The sequence below is a fragment of the Triticum dicoccoides genome, chromosome 3A (assembly GCF_002162155.2).
Source record: "Triticum dicoccoides isolate Atlit2015 ecotype Zavitan chromosome 3A, WEW_v2.0, whole genome shotgun sequence".
Classification (NCBI taxonomy): Eukaryota; Viridiplantae; Streptophyta; class Magnoliopsida; order Poales; family Poaceae; genus Triticum; species Triticum dicoccoides.
This window is the reverse complement of record NC_041384.1, coordinates 641518240-641530475: the sequence shown is the minus strand read 5'-3', so window position 1 is coordinate 641530475 and position 12236 is coordinate 641518240.

Here is a 12236-nt window from a genome sequence, read left to right as displayed (position 1 = left end):
TAGAGCTCGGGAACATGCCTACTCGTTAACTGTTTTGTATGCTCCAGTTTTTCACTAAGTCTGAGATCTATTTATGTTTTTGCCATGTTCACATGCTAGCAATTGTATTTTCTGATCCCTTTTGTCTCAAGGTAACTAAGGGACTTTTGTTAAGTGCTTTGAGTAGCTTCATGTCATTCCTTGCTTTGTCATGTTAAATACCTGAAGCATGTAGTTTTCATGCTCTAAAGTGTGCTTCCTGATGTTAAATTCCAGACTTGTGTTAATTTCACTAAGTCTGAAACCTGTTATCGTTTGCATTTTTGCCATGCTTGTTTGAACCTGTTAATGGATGGATTAGCCGTAGCTCATTGTTCATCTTTTGTCAAGCATCATGCGTGGATCCCTGCCATGTATTTTGTTGTCATGTTTGAGTGTTGTATCATAATTATCTTGATGCATTTAGATGGCTACTTGCTGATTATCGCAGACCGGTGCCATATTTGTTTTTTGCTTGCCATTTCCAAACTGTGCATCCGATTCCGGTGATCTTTATATCAATTTCAACCGAAATCACCTCACCTTTCCAGTGGCACTCTTGGATTTCCAAGTTGAGGCCAGGTTCAATCATTCCTTGTCAAATCTTGCATATGCATCACATACCGCATCCCGCATAACATACCATGTTCGCATCATGTTGTTTGAGCATTGCACGTGGTTGATTGTGTTCCTTTTGCTTGGTTGTCTTGTTTGGGTAGAGCCGGGATACGAGTTCACTAACGAGGAGCACATTGAGTTTGCTTACGAGGATCAAGTCAACTCTGACAACTTTGCAGGCAAGATGATCATACCCTCGAAATCACTTCTATCTTTGCTTGCTAGATGCTCGCTCTTTTGCTATGCCTATGCTACGATGCCTACCACTTGCTTATCATGCCTCCCAAATTGCCATGTCAAACCTCTAACCCACCATGTCCTAGCAAACCGTTGATTGGCTATGTTACCGCTTTGCTCAGCCCCTCTTATAGCGTTGCTAGTTGCAGGTGAAGATTGGAGATCGTTCCTTGTTGGAACATTGTTTATTGTTGGGATATCACTATATTATCTTGTTATTTTAATGCACCTATATACTTGGTAAAGGGTGGAAGGCTCGGCCTTTTGCCTAGTGTTTTGTTCCACTCTTGCCGCCCTAGTTTCCGTCATATCGGTGTTATGTTCCCAGATTTTGCGTTCCTTACGCGGTTGGGTTATAATGGGAACCCCTTGATAGTTCGCCTTGAATAAAACTCCTCCAGCAATGCCCAACCTTGGTTTTACCATTTGCCACCTAGCCTCTTTTTCCCTTGGGTTTCCGGAGCCCAAGGGCCATCTTTATTTAAACCCCCTCCCCGGGCCAGTGCTCCTCTGAGTGTTGGTCCACCTCGTGAGCCACCGGTGGCCACCAGGGGCAACTCTGGGCTGGCCTACCGGAAGTTTGGACAATCTGAGTGTGCCCTGAGAACGAGATATGTGCAGCTCCTATCGGGATTTGTCGGCACATTCGGGCGGTGTTGCTGGACTTGTTTTACCATTGTCGAGGATGTCTTGTAAAACTGGGATACCGAGTCTGATCGGAATTTCTCGGGAGAAGGAATATCCTTCGTTGACCGTGAGAGCTTGTGATGGGCTAAGTTGGGACTCCCCTACAGGGATTTGAACTTTTGAAAGCCGTGCCCGCGGTTATGGGCAGATGGGAATTTGTTAATGTCCGGTTGTAGATAACATGAAACTTAACTTAATTAAAATGAATCAATGCGTGGGTAACCGTGATGGTCTTTTCTCGGCGGAGTCCGGGAAGTGAACACAGTGTTGGAGTAATGTTTGACGTAGGTTGTTCTAGGATCACTTCTTGATCATAGTTCTTCGTTCATGCTTTGCCTTCTCTTCTCGCTCTCTTTTGCGAAACAGGATAGCCACCATATATGCTAGTCGCTTGCTGCAGCTTCACATATTACCTTGCCTTCCCTATAAGCTTAAATAGTCTTGATCGCGAGGGTGCGAGATTGTTGAGTCCCCGTGACTCACAGTTTACTTCCAAAACCAGATGCAGGGACCGATGATACCGTTCCAGATGATGCGCTTGAGCTCAAGTGGGAGTTCGACGAAGACTCTCGTCGTTACTATGTGTCTTTCCTAGATGATCAGTAGTGGTGCCCAGTTGGGGCGATCGGGGACCGTGTCGCAAGTTGGGGTTGATCTTTTATTTGGTACCGTAGTCGGACCATGAGTGTATTGGATGATTGTAATGTTATTCATGTATTTGTGTGATGTGGCGAGTGTAAGCCAACTATGTACCCTTTCCCCTATTATCTATTTACATGGGTTGTTGTGAAGATTACCTTACTTGCGACATTGCTTTCAATGCGGTTATGCCTCTAAGTCGTGCTTCGACACGTAGGAGATATAGCCGCATCGAGGGCGTTACATTTTTTCTAGGTCAAAATGACTTATATACCAAAAGATGGGCACCGGAGGTTGGCTGAGGAGGGCACAACCCACCAGGGCGCGCCTGGGCTCCCTGGGGTGGGTTGTGCCCACCTGGTGGGCCCCCTATGGTAGTTATTTGCTCCAATAATTCTTAAATAATCCATAAAAAATCTCCGTGAAGTTTCAGCTTGTTCGGAGTTGTGCAGAATAGGTGGCCTGACGTAGCTTTTTCAGGTCCAGATTTCCAGCTGCCCAAATTCTCCCTCTTGGTGTGTACCTTGCAAATTATGAGAGAAAAGGCATAAGAATAACTCCAAAAAGCATTATTATGGATAAAAACATTACAAATAATAGTGAGAAAACATGATACAAAATGGACATATCATGCCACTTGTCGTAGTGCTTTCTTCCAAAGCCATTGTGAGCAGCACTTCTAGCAACAATCAACCAACCGGGATTAGCAACCTTCTAAGAAGCCAAGGCTCTGATGCCACTCTATTGGGGATTATTAGGGAACGTAGCATGCAATTCAAAAAAAATTCTACACTCACGCAAGATCTGAAGGAAATATGCCCTAGAGGCAATAATAAAGTTATTATTTATTTCCTTATATCATGATAAATGTTTATTATTCATGCTAGAATTGTATTAACCGGAAACATAATACATGTGTGAATACATAGACAAATAGAGTGTAACTAGTATGCCTCTACTTGACTAGCTCATTGATCAAAGATGGTTATGTTTCCTAACCATAGACATGAGTTGTCATTTGATTAACGGGATCACATCATTAGGAGAATGATGTGATTGACTTGACCCATTCCGTTAGCTTAGCACTTAATCGTTTAGTTTGTTGCTATTGCTTTCTTCATGACTTATACATGTTCCTATGACTATGAGATTATGCAACTCCCGTTTACCGGAGGAACACTTTGTGTGCCACCAAACATCACAACGTAACTGGGTGATTATAAAGGTGCTCTACAGGTGTCTCCAAAGGTACTTGTTGGGTTGGCGTATTTCAAGATTAGGATTTGTCACTCCGATTGTCGGAGAGGTATCTCTGGGCCCACTAGGTAATGCACATCACTATAAGCCTTGCAAGCATTGCAACTAATGAGTTAGTTGCGGGATGATGTATTACGGAACGAGTAAACAGACTTGTCGGTAACGAGATTGAACTAGGTATTGAGATACCGACGATCGAATCTCGGGCAAGTAACATACCGATGACAAAGGGAACAACGTATGTTGTTATGCGGTCTGACCGATAAAGATCTTCGTAGAATATGTAGGAGCCAATATGGGCATCCAGGTCCCGTTATTGGTTATTGACCAAAGAGGTGTCTCGGTCATGTCTACATAGTTCTCGAACCCGTAGGGTCCGCACGCTTAACGTTCGTTGACGATATAGTACTATATGAGTTATGTATGTTGATGACCGAATGTTGTTCGGAGTTTTGGATGAGATCACAGATATGACGAGGAACTCCGGAATGGTCCGGAAGTAAAGATTGATATGTGGATAGTAGTGTTTGATCTCTAGAAGGGTTCCGGAATTCACCGGAAGGGGTTCCGGATGTTTCCCGAAATGTTTGGGCATGAGAACACTTTATCTGGGCCAAAGGGGAAAGCCCACGAGGCTTTTGGAAAGTGCAAAAGGAAGTTTTGCGGAGACTAGAGGCTAGACGCCAGGAACCCTGGCGTCTAGGGGGTAGACGTCGGGAACCCTGGCGTCTAGCCCTGGAGTCCGAGAAGGACTCTTGCCTTTCGGGTGAAACCGACTTTGAGGAGGCTTTTACTCCAAGTTTCGACCCCAAGGCTCAACATATAAATAGAGGGGTAGGGCTAGCATCAAAGACACATCAAGAAACACCAAGCCGTGTGCCGGCAACCCCGTCCCCTCTAGTTTATCCTCCGTCATAGTTTTCGTAGTGCTTAGGCGAAGCCCTGCGGAGATTGTTCTTCACCAACACCGTCACCACGCCGTCGTGCTACCGGAACTCATCTACTACTTCGCCCCTCTTGCTGGATCGAGAAGGCGAGGACGTCACCGAGCCGTACGTGTGCAGAACTCGGAGGTGCCGTGCTTTCGGTACTTGGATCGGTCGGACGCGAAGACGTACGACTACATCAACCGCGTTGATATAACGCTTCCGCGAACGGTCTACAAGGGTATGTAGACAACATTCTCCCCTCTCGTTTCTATGCATCACCATGATCTTGCGTGTGTGTAGGAAATTTTTTGAAATTACTACATTCCCCAACAGTGGCATCCGATCCTAGGTTTTATGCGTTGATGTTGTGCACGAGTAGAACACAAGTGAGTTGTGGGCGATATAAGTCATACTGCTTACCAGCATGTCATACTTTGGTTCGGCGGTATTGTTGGATGAAGCGGCCCGGACCGACATTACGCGTACGCTTACGCGAGACTGGTTCTACCGACGTGCTTTGCACACAGGTGGCTGGCGGGTGTCAGTTTCTCCAACTTTAGTTGAACCAAGTGCGGCTACGCCCGGTCCTTGTGAAGGTTAAAACAGCACCAACTTGACAAACTATCGTTGTGGTTTTCATGCGTGGGTAAGAACGGTTCTTGCTAAGCCCATAGCAGCCACGTAAAACTTGCAACAACAAAGTAGAGGACGTCTAACTTGTTTTTGCAGGGCATGTTGTGATGTGATATGGTCTAGACATGATGCTAAATTTTATTGTATGAGATGATCATGTTTTGTAACCGAGTTATCGGCAACTGGCAGGAGCCATATGGTTGTCGCTTTATTGTATGCAATGCAATTGCGCTGTAATGCTTTACTTTATCACTAAGCGGTAGCGATAGTCATGGAAGCATAAGATTGGCGAGACGACAACGATGCTACGATGGTGATCAAGGTGTCGCGCCGGTGACGATGGTGATCATGACGGTGCTTCGGAGATGGAGATCACAAGCACAAGAAGATGATGGCCATATCATATCACTTATACTGATTGCATGTGATGTTTATCTTTTATGCATCTTATCTTGCTTTGATTGACGGTAGCATTATAAGATGATCTCTCACTAAATTTCAAGATAAAAGTGTTCTCCCTGAGTATGCACCATTGCCAAAGTTCGTCGTGCCCAGACACCACGTGATGATTGGGTGTGATAAGCTCTACGTCCATCTACAACGGGTGCAAGCCAGTTTTTGCACATGCAGAATACTCAGGTTAAACTTGACGAGCCTAGCATATGCAGATATGGCCTCGGAACACTGAGACCAAAAGGTCGAGCGTGAATCATATAGTAGATATGATCAACATATTGATGTTCACCATTGAAAGCTACTCCATTTCACGTGATGATCGGTTATGGTTTAGTTGATTTGGATCACGTGATCACTTAGAAGATTAGAGGGATGTCTTTCTAAGTGGTAGTTCTTAAGTAATATGATTAATTGAACTTTAATTTATCATGAACTTAGTCCTGGTAGTATTAGCATATCTATGTTGTAGATCAATAGCTCGCGTTTAGCTCCCCTGTTTTATTTTTGATATGTTCCTAGAGAAAACTAAGTTGAAAGATGTTAGTAGCAATGATGCGGATTGGATCCGTGATCTGAGGTTTATCCTCATTGCTGCACAGAAGAAATATGTCTTTGATGCACCGCTAGGTGACAAACCTATTGCAGGAGCAGATGCAGATGTTATGAACATTTGGTTAGCTCAATATGATGACTACTTGATAGTTTAGTGCACCATGCTTAAACGGCTTAGAATCGGGACTTCAAAGACATTTTGAACGTCATGGACCATATGAGATGTTCCAGGAGTTGAAGTTAATATTTCAAGCAAATACCCGAGTTGAGAGATATGAAGTCTCCAACAAGTTCTATAGCTAAAAGATGGAGGAGAATAGCTCAAGCAGTGAGCATGTGCTTAGATTGTCTAGGTACTACAATTGCTTGAATCAAGTGGGAGTTAATCTTCCAGATAAAATAGTGATTGATAGAATTCTCTAGTCACCATCACTAAGTTAGTAGAACTTCGTGATGAACTATGATATGCAAGGGATAACGGAAACGATTCCCAAGCTCTTCGTAATGCTGAAATCGACGAAGGTAGAAATCAAGAAAAATATCAAGTGTTGATGGTAGACAAGACCACTAGTTTCAAGAAAAGGGCAAAGGGAAGAAGGGGAACTTCAAGAAGAACGGCAAGCAAGTTGCTGCTCAAGTGAAGAATCCCAAGTATGGTCCTAAGCCTGAGACTAAGTGCTTCTACTGCAAAGGGACTGGTCACTGGAAGCGGAACTGCCCCAAGTATTTGGCGGATAAGAAGGATGGCAAAGTGAACAAAGGTATATTTGATATACAAATTATTGATGTGTATTTTACTAGTGTTCGTAGCAACCCCTCTGTATTTGATACTGGTTCAGTTGCTAAGAGTAGTAACTCGAAACGGGAGTTGCAGAATGAACATAGACTAGTTAAGGGTGAAGTGACGATGTGTGTTGGAAGTGGTTCCAAGATTGATATGATCATCATCGCACACTCCCTATACTTTTGGGATTAGTGTTGAACCTAAATAAGTGTTATTTGGTGTTTGCGTTGAGCATGAATATGATTTTATCATGTTTATTGCAATACGGTTATTCATTTAAGTAAGAGAATAAATTGTTGTTCTGTTTACATGAATAAAACCTTATATGGTTACACACCCAATGAAAATGGTTCGTTGGATCTCGATCATAGTGATACACATATTCATAATATTGAAACCAAAAGATGCAGAGTTAATAATGATGGTGCAATTTATTTGTGGCACTGCCGTTTAGGTCATATTGGTGTAAAGCGCATGAAGAAAATCCATGCTGATGGGCTTTTGGAATCACTTGATTATGAATCAGTTGATGCTTGCGAACCATGCCTCATGGGCAAGATGACTAAGACTCCGTTCTCCGGAACAATGGAGCGAGCAACTGACTTATTGGAAATAATACATACTGATGTATGCGGTCCGATGAGTGTTAAGGCTCATGGCAAGTATCATTATTTTCTGACCTTCACAGATGATTTGAGCGGATATGGGTATATCTACTTAATGAAACACAAGTCTGAAACATTTGAAAAGTTCAAAGAATTTTAGAGTGAAGTGCAGAATCATCGTAACAAGAAAATAAAAGTTTCTATGATATGATCGCAGAGGTAAAATATTTGAGTTAAGAGTTTGGCCTTCAGTTAAAACAATGTGAAATAGTTATACTACTCACGCCACCTGGAACACCACAGTGTAATGGTGTGTCCGAACATCATAACCATACTTTATTAGATATGGTGTGATCTATGATGTCTCTTACCGATCTACCACTATCGTTTTGGGGTTATGCATTAGAGACAGCTGCATTCACGTTAAATAGGGCACCATCTAAATCCGTTGAGACGACACCGTATGAACTATGGTTTGGCAAGAAACCTAAGCTGTCATTTCTTAAAGTTTGAGGTTGCAATGCTTATGTGAAAAAGTTTCAACCTGATAAGCTCTAACTCAAATTGGAGAAGTGCGTCTTCATATGATACCCAAAAGAAAATGTTGGGTACACCTTCTATCACAGATCTGAAGGCAATATATTCGTTGCTTTGAATGGATCCTTTCTAGAAAAGGAGTTTCTCTCGAAAGAAGTGAGTGGGAGGAAAGTAGAACTTGATGAGGTAACTGTACTTGCTCCCTTATTGGAAAGTAGCTCATCACAGAAATCTGTTCCTGTGACTACTACACCGATTAGTGAGGAAGCTAATGATGATGATCATGTAACTCCAGATCAAGTTACTACCGAACCACGTAGGTAAACCAGAGTGAGATCCGCACCAGAGTGGTACAATAATCCTGTTCTGGAGGTCATGTTACTTGATCATGACGAGCCTACGAACTATGAGGAAGCGATGATGAGCCCAGATTCCGCCAAATGGCTTGAGGCCATGAAATCTGAGATGAGATCCATGTATGAGAACAAAGTATGGACTTTGATTGACATGCCCAATGATCGGCGAGCCATTGAGATTAAATGGATCTTCAAGAGGAAGACAGACGCTGATAGTAGTGTTACTATCTACAAAGCTAGAATTGTCGCAAAAAGGTTTTCGACAAGTTCAAGGTGTTGACTACGATGAGAGTTTCTCACTCGTATCTATGCTTAAGTCTGTCCGAATCATGTTAGCAATTGCCGCATTTTATGAAATCTGGCAAGTGGATAAACAAAACTGCATTCCTTAATAGATTTATTAAAGAAGAGTTGTATATGATGCAACCAGAAGGTTTTGTCAATCCTAAAGGTACTAACAAAATATGCAAGCTCCAGCGATCCATCTATGGACTAGTGCAAGCATCTCGGAGTTGGAATATACGCTTTGATAAGTTGATCAAAGCATATAGTTTTATACAGACTTGCGGTGAAGCCTGTATTTACAAGAAAGTGAGTGGGAGCACTGCAACATTTCTGATAAGTATATGTGAAAGACATATTGTTGATCGGAGATAATGTAGAATTATTCTGCAAAGCATAAAGGAATGTTTGAACGGAGTTTTTCAAAGAAAGACCTCAGTGAAGCTGCTTACATATTGAGCATCAAGATCTATAGAGATAGATCAAGACGCTTGATAAGTTTTTCAATGAGTACATACATTGACAAGATTTTGAAGTAGTTCAAAATGGAACAGTCAAAGAAGGAGTTCTTGCCTGTGTTACAAAGGTGAGAAGTTGAGTAAGACTCAAAACCCGACCATGGCAGAAGATAGAGAGAGAATGAAAGTCATTCCCTATGCCTCAGCCATAGGTTCTATAAAGTATGCCATGCTGTGTACCAGACCTATTGTATACCCTGCCCTGAGTTTGGCAAGGGAGTACAATAGTGATCTAGGAGTAAATCACTTGACATTGGTCAAAATTATCCTTAGTGGAATAAGGATATGTTTCTCGATTATGGAGGTGACAAAAGGTTTGTCGTAAAGGGTTACATCGATACAAGTTTTGACACTGATCCAGATGACTCTAAGTGTCAATCTGGATACATATTGAAAGTGGGAGCAATTAGCTAGAGTAGCTCCATGCAGAGCATTGTTGACATAGAAATTTGCAGAATACTTACGGATCTGAATGTGGCAGACCCGTTGACTAAACTTCTCTCACAAGCAAAACATGATCACACCTTAGTACTCTTTGGGTGTTAATCACATAGCGATGTGAACTAGATTATTGACTCTAGTAAACCCTTTGGGTGTTGGTCACATGTCGATGTGAACTATGGGTGTTAATCACATGGTGATGTGAACTATTGATGTTAAATCACATGGCGATGTGAACTAGATTATGGACTCTAGTGCAAGTGGGAGACTGAAGGAAATATGCCCTAGAGGCAATAATAAAGTTATTATTTATTTCCTTATATCATGATAAATGTTTATTATTCATGCTAGAATTGTATTAACCGGAAACATAATACATGTGTGAATACATAGACAAACAGAGTGTCACTAGTATGCCTCTACTTGACTAGCTCGTTGATCAAAGATGGTTATGTTTCCTAACCATAGACATGAGTTGTCATTTGATTAATGGGATCACATCATTAGGAGAATGATGTGATTGACTTGACCCATTCCGTTAGCTTAGCACTTGATCGTTTAGTTTGTTGCTATTGCTTTCTTCATGACTTATACATGTTCCTATGACTATGAGATTATGCAACTCCCGTTTACCGGAGGAACACTTTGTGTGCCACCAAACGTCACAACGTACCATTCCGTTAGCTTAGCACTTGATCGTTTAGTTTGTTGCTATTGCTTTCTTCATGACTTATACATGTTCCTATGACTATGAGATTATGCAACTCCCGTTTACCGGAGGAACACTTTGTGTGCCACCAAACATCACAACGTAACTGGGTGATTATAAAGGTGCTCTACAGGTGTCTCCAAAGGTACTTGTTGGGTTGGCGTATTTCGAGATTAAGATTTGTCACTCCGATTGTCGGAGAGGTATCTCTGGGCCCACTCGGTAATGCATATCACTATAAGCCTTGCAAGCATTGCAACTAACGAGTTAGTTGCGGGATGATGTATTACGGAACGAGTAAAGAGACTTGCCGGTAACGAGATTGAACTAGGTATTGAGATACCGACGATCGAATCTCGGGCAAGTAACATACCGTTGACAAAGGGAACAACGTATGTTGTTATGCGGTCTGACCGATAAAGATCTTCATAGAATATGTAGGAGCCAATATGGGCATCCAGGTCCCGCTATTGTTTATTGACCAGAGAGGTGTCTCGGTCATGTCTATGTAGTTCTCGAACCCGTAGGGTCCGCACGCTTAATGTTCGTTGACGATATAGTACTATATGAGTTATGTATGTTGATGACCGAATGTTGTTCGGAGTTTTGGATGAGATCACAGATATGACAAGGAACTCTGGAATGGTCTGGAAGTAAAGATTGATATGTGGATAGTAGTGTTTGATCTCCGGAAGGGTTCCGGAATTCACCGGAAGGGTTCCGGAATTCACCGGAAGGGGTTCCGGATGTTTCCCAAAATGTTTGGGCATGAGAACACTTTATCTGGGCCAAAGGGGAAAGCCCACGAGGCTTTTGGAAAGTGCAAAAGGAAGTTTTGCGGAGACCAGAGGCTAGACGCCAGGAACCCTGGCATCTAGGGGGTAGACGCCGGGAACCCTGGCGTCTAGCCCTGGAGTCCGAGAAGGACTCTTGCCTTTCGGGTGAAACCGACTTTGAGGAGGCTTTTACTCCAAGTTTCGACCCCAGGGCTCAACATATAAATAGAGGGGTAGGGCTAGCATCAAAGACACATCAAGAAACACCAAGCCGTGTGCCGGCAACCCCGTCCCCTCTAGTTTATCCTCCGTCATAGTTTTCGTAGTGCTTAGGCGAAGCCCTGCGGAGATTGTTCTTCACCAACACCGTCACCACGCCGTCGTGCTGCCGGAACTCATCTACTACTTCACCCCTCTTACTGGATCGAGAAGGCGAGGACGTCACCGAGCCGTACGTGTGCAGAACTCGAAGGTGTCGTGCTTTCGGTACTTGGATCGGTCGGACGTGAAGACGTACGACTACATCAACCGCGTTGATATAACGCTTCCGCGAATGGTCTACAAGGGTACGTAGACAACACTCTCCCCTCTCGTTGCTATGCATCACCATGATCTTGCGTGTGCGTAGGAAATTTTTTAAAATTACTACGTTCCCCAACAAGATCTATCTAGGAGATGCATAGCAACAAGAGGGGGAGAGTGTGTCCACGTATCGTCGTAGACCGAAAACGGAAGCGGTTGACAACGCGGTTGATGTAGTCGAACTTCTTCTCGTTCCGACCGATCAAGCACCAAACGTATGGCACCTCCGAGTTCTGCACACGTTCAGCTCGATGACATCCCTCGAACTCTTGATCCAGCAAAGTGTTGAGGGAGAGTTCCGTTAGCACAACGGAGTGGTGAGGGTGATGGTGAAGTGATCCGCGCAGGGCTTCGCCTAAGCACTACATGAATATGACTGGAGGCGTAAACTGTGGAGGGGGCGCCGCACAAGGCTAACAATGTTTGTTGTGTGTTCTAGCGGTGCCCCCCCCCATATATAGGAAGGAAAGGAAAAAAGGGAATATTATTCCCCCTTCCCCTCTTCCCTTCCTACTCCAAATAGGAATAGGAAAGGGGGGAGGCCAAATTGGGAGGACCCAAGTAGGATTCCTCCTACTTGGGGCGCCCCCTTGGCTGCCTCTCCTCCCCTTTGCTTCTCC